We start from the raw sequence: 5,645 nt of genomic DNA on the forward strand, positions 1-5,645 counted from the left end.
TCTAGCCCTACCAGTGCGGGGAGGTGGAATAACCCGCACCGGGCTATGCACACGTACAGGAGACACCGTGCGCTCTACTGCGTAACACGGTGTCTGCCCGTACTCCCGCTCTCCACGGTTAGCCTGGGAAGTGGGCGCAGGTCTCCTACCTACCCTAGACCCACTACCTCTTAGCCTCCTCCCAATACATTTTTGGGTTGTACTTGCGGGCTTTTCGGGCTTCCGTGCTAGATGCGTCCCCTCGTAACACCGGTTCCTCTCTCCGGTTTCCTCCGCTCTCCGAGCTGCCTCCAGCTGTTCCCATGGGCGGCGATTCACCTCAACTTTAGCCCATGGTCCTTTTCCTTCCATGATTTCCTCCCAAGACCATAAATCCTGCTTCGTGCGCTGTCCGTTAACCCGCTGCTTGATCTGGGTTTGGTGGGTGATTCTGTAAGGTTTGAGTTTCAGCATTTTGACCGATAGACTAACGTCCTGTCCAGAAACAAGAGATAGGCTCCTGCCATATCGCTGGAGAAAGTGGGACGGCACTGTTGTTCATCTGAAGGGCTTTTTCTGATTGGTATGATTCAAAATGACATTTTGGTTCATTCAAACTATTCCTTCTTTAAATTCCACCACCTATTTCTCCCCAGTTTTGATCTTGTCTTGTCGCTGAAACTCCCCAACTGGCTCAGGAGGCGAAGGTCGAGTCATGCGTCCCCCGAAACATGACCCTTCCCCTGAACCCGGAAGCCAGCCACAACTACGTGTTGGAGGAAACACCGTTCGACTGACGACCAAGGTCAGCCTGCAGGTAATGAAACACAATTCAACTGACGACCGAGGTCAGCCTGCAGGAAATTAAACACTGTTCAACTGACGACCGAGGTCAGCCACAGGAAATGTGGGGACAAACATCGTACTTTTTGGAGAAATGTCTTCTGGTCTGATGAAACAAATATATAACTGTTTGGTCATAATGACCATCGTTATGTTTGGAGGGAAAAGGGGGAGGCTTGCAAGCCGAAGAACACCATCCCAACCGTGAAGCACGGGGGTGGCAGCATCATGTTGTGGGGGTGCTTTGCTGCAGGAGGGACTGCTGCACTTCACAAAAGGAAGGAAAATTATGAGGGAGGAAAATTACGTGGATGTATTGAAGCAACATCTCAAGACATCAGTCAGGAAGTTAAAGCTTGGTTGCAAATGGGTCTTCCAAATGGACAATGACCCCAAGTATACTTCCAAAGGTGTTGGAGTGGCCATCACAATGCCCTGACCTCGACCTTATAGAAAATTTGTAAGCAGAACTGAAAAGGTGTGTGCGAGCAAGGAGGCCTACAAACCCGACTCAGTTACACCAGCTCTGTCAGAAGGAATGGGCCAAAATTCACCCAACTTATTGTGGGGAGCTTGTGAAGGCTAACCGAAACATTTGACCCAAGTTAAACAATTTAAAGGCAATGCTACCAAATACTAATTGACTGTATGTAAACTTCTGACCCACTGGGTGTAACGGGCTTCCTCCTCCTCTTCATACGAAGAGGAGGAGTAGTGATTCGACCAAACTGCAGCGGGTTGTGAATACATAATGATTTAATAAACAAAACTGAAGAACACGACGAACACTTGAATAAATACAAAACAAATAAACGAATGTAGACAGACCTGGACCCGAACTTACATACAACGTGAAGAACGCATGAACCAGGAAACAGACTACATAAAACGAACGAACGAACAAACAAAACCCGGAACAGTCCCGTGTGGCGTAACATACAGACACTGACACAGGAGACAATCACCCACAAACAAACAGTGAGAACAACCTACCTTAATATGACTCTCAATCAGAGGAAACGTCAAACACCTGCCTCTAATTGAGAGCCATACCAGGCAACCCAAAACCAACATAGAAACAGAAAACATAGACTGCCCACCCAAAACTCACGCCCTGACCATCAAACACATACAAAACAACAGAAAACAGGTCAGGAACGTGACAGAACCCCCCCCCTCAAGGTGCGAACTCCGGGCGAACCCCTAAAACTCAAGGGGAGGGTCTGGGTGGGCATCTGTCCGCGGTGGCGGCTCGGGCGGTGGACGAGGACACCACTCCACCATTGTCTTTGTCCCCCTCCTTAGCGTCCTTTGAGTGGCGACCCTCGCCCCCGACCATGGTCCAGGAACCTTCACTAAGGCCCCTCCTACATAGAGGAGACAGCTCAGGACAGAGAGGTAGCTCAGGACAGAGAGGTAGCTCAGGACAGAGAGGTAGCTCAGGATAGAGAGGTAGCTCCGGACAGAGAGGTAGCTCCGGACAGAGGGATAGCTTAGGACAGAGGGACAACTCTGTACTAATGGCAGCTCCGGACTGGGTGGCAGCTCCGGACTGGGTGGCAGCTCCGGACTGAGTGGCAGCTCCGGACTGAGTGGCAGCTCCGGACTGAGTGGCAGCTCCGGACTGAGTGGCAGCTCCGGACTGAGTGGCAGCTCATGACTGTAGGGCAGCTCATGACTGTAGGGCAGCTCATGACTGTAGGGCAGCTCATGACTGTAGGGCAGCTCATGACTGTAGGGCAGCTCATGACTGTAGGGCAGCTCATGACTGAAGGGCAGCTCATGACTGAAGGGCAGCTCATGACTGTAGGGCAGCTCATGACTGTAGGGCAGCTCCTGACTGGCTGGCGGCTCTGGCAGCTCCTGACTGGCTGGTGGCTCTGGCAGCTCCTGACTGGCTGGCGGCTCTGGCAGCTCCTGACTGGCTGGCGGCTCTGGCAGCTCCTGACTGGCTGGCGGCTCTGGCAGCTCCTGACTGGCTGGCGGCTCTGGCAGCTCCTGACTGACGGACGGCTCTAGCGGCTCCTGACTGACGGACGGCTCTAATGGCTCGGGACAGACGGGCGGCTCTAATGGCTCGTGGCAGACGGATGGCTCAGAAGGCGCTGGGCAGACGGATGGCTCAGAAGGCGCTGGGCAGACGGATGGCTCAGAAGGCGCTGAGCAGACGGATGGCTCAGAAGGCGCTGAGCAGACGGATGGCTCAGACGGCGCTGGGCAGACAGATGGCTCAGACGGCGCTGGGCAGACAGATGGCTCAGACGGCGCTGGGCAGACAGATGGCTCAGACGGCGCTGGGCAGACAGATGGCTCAGACGGCGCTGGGCAGACAGATGGCTCAGACGGCGCTGGGCAGACAGGCAGTGCAGAAGGCGTTGGGCAGACGGCCGACTCTGCCCTGCTGAGGCGCACAGTAGGCCTGGTGCGTGGTGCCGGAACTGGAGGTACCGGGATGACGGCACGCACTTCAAGGCTAGTGCGGGGAGCAGGGACAGGGCACACTGACCTCTCGAAGCGCACTATAGGCCTGGTGCGTGGTACCGGAACTGGAGGTACCGGGCTGAGGGCACGCACCTCAGGGCGAGTGCGGGGAGAAGGAACAGTGCGTACAGGGCTCTGGAGACACACAGGTGGCTTAGTGCGTGGTGCCGGAACTGGAGGCACTGGGCTGGAGACACGCACCATAGGGAGAGTGCGTGAAGGAGGAACAGGGCTCTGGAAACGCACCGGATGCCTGGTGCGTGGTGTAGGCACTGGTGGTACTGGGCTGGGGCGGGGAGGTAGCGCCGGAAATACCGGACCGTGTAGGCGTACTGGCTCCCTTGAGCACTGAACCTGCCCAACCTTACCTGGTTGTATGCTCCCCGTCGCCTGACCAGTGCGGGGAGGTGGAATAACCCGCACCGGGCTATGTAGGCGAACCGGGGACACCATGCGTAAGGCTGGTGCCATGTAAGCCGGCCCAAGGAGACGTACTGGTGGCCAGATATGTAGAGCCGGCTTCATGGCACTTGGCTCAATGCTCAATCTAGCCCTACCAGTGCGGGGAGGTGGAATAACCCGCACCGGGCTATGCACACGTACAGGAGACACCGTGCGCTCTACTGCGTAACACGGTGTCTGCCCGTACTCCCTAGACCCACTACCTCTTAGCCTCCTCCCAATACATTTTTGGGTTGTACTTGCGGGCTTTTCGGGCTTCCGTGCTAGATGCGTCCCCTCGTAACGCCGGTTCCTCTCTCCGGTTTCCTCCGCTCTCCGAGCTGCCTCCAGCTGTTCCCATGGGCGGCGATTCACCTCAACTTTAGCCCATGGTCCTTTTCCTTCCATGATTTCCTCCCAAGACCATAAATCCTGCTTCGTGCGCTGTCCGTTAACCCGCTGCTTGATCTGGGTTTGGTGGGTGATTCTGTAACGGGCTTCCTCCTCCTCTTCATACGAAGAGGAGGAGTAGTGATTCGACCAAACTGCAGCGGGTTGTGAATACATAATGATTTAATAAACAAAACTGAAGAACACGACGAACACTTGAATAATTACAAAACAAATAAACGAATGTAGACAGACCTGGACCCGAACTTACATACAACGTGAAGAACGCATGAACCAGGAAACAGACTACATAAAACGAACAAACAAACAAACAAACAAACAAACAAACAAACAAACAAACAAACAAACAAACAAACAAACAAACAAACAAACAAACAAAACCCGGAACAGTCCCGTGTGGCGTAACATACAGACACTGACACAGGAGACAATCACCCACAAACAAACAGTGAGAACAACCTACCTTAATATGACTCTCAATCAGAGGAAACGTCAAACACCTGCCTCTAATTGAGAGCCATACCAGGCAACCCAAAACCAACATAGAAACAGAAAACATAGACTGCCCACCCAAAACTCACGCCCTGACCATCAAACACATACAAAACAACAGAAAACAGGTCAGGAACGTGACACTGGGGATGTGATGAAAGAAATAAAAGCTGAAATTCTCTCTACTATTATTCTGACATTTTACATTCTTAAAATAAAGTGGTGATCCTAACTGACCTAAGACAGGGAATTTTTACTCGGATTAAATTGTGAAAAACTGAGTATAAATATATTTGACTATGGTGTATGTAAACTTCCGACTTCAACTGTATGTTCACTGACAGCCCTGAATCATAAATGATATCTGTGTAAGTACTGTGATATTAAAGCACCTGGAAAGGTTTCCATTGATGAGATGGTCACCATTTGGTTACTATACTGTAAGCAGTTAATGTGAAAGTCTTATGTAAAGAAGGTGTTTGGAGTCATTATTTTATGTTGTGGAACCAACTTAATATCATACCCAATTGGCTATGAACCATCTATTTGGTTTCAACAAATGTTGTTTTTTTCAATTGAGAAAGCTTAACTAATTTACTTGTAGCCAGCTATGCGTTGGCTCTGGGAGCTAACATCATGTCTCAGGCAACATTCACTAATCAACTAGAAGTGTGGTATCACTGCTCTACTTCCTGAGTCCCTCTTCTCCTCAGACTGAGCTAGTGATCACCGACAGATCCTGCTGTCAGATCTGATATCCACTACTCAGGTCTGGAGTGTGTCAGTCTCTCAGACCCTGGTGAAGGAAGGAGCGTGGCGTGCTAACCAGCGAGGTGCTATCAGAAGCTAATAAATCATCGGCGGTTTTATTTCACATTTATTCTGGTTGTAATGAAGACGCGATGGCCTCCGGGCAATAACCGATGGCGACAGGGTGACATTGATGAATGGTTGAAGGTGCGTTCGTTACAGTCGGAGGGAGAGGGAGACGACTGTCA

At 51.7% G+C, this 5,645-nt stretch overlaps 1 long non-coding RNA gene across 1 annotated transcript in view; it reads left to right on the top strand.

The window, feature by feature from the left end:
- The first annotated feature begins 5,408 nt into the window (after positions 1-5,408).
- Positions 5,409-5,645, top strand: part of LOC139554376 (uncharacterized) — a 1,135-nt gene continuing 898 nt past the window's right edge. Inside the window, exon 1 of the long non-coding RNA XR_011670823.1 lies at positions 5,409-5,604. This is a non-coding gene — a long non-coding RNA (uncharacterized lncRNA). The remainder of the gene's footprint in view (positions 5,605-5,645) is intronic.

Source organism: Salvelinus alpinus, chromosome 26, assembly GCF_045679555.1.
Source record: "Salvelinus alpinus chromosome 26, SLU_Salpinus.1, whole genome shotgun sequence".
In the NCBI taxonomy this organism is placed as follows: Eukaryota; Metazoa; Chordata; class Actinopteri; order Salmoniformes; family Salmonidae; genus Salvelinus; species Salvelinus alpinus.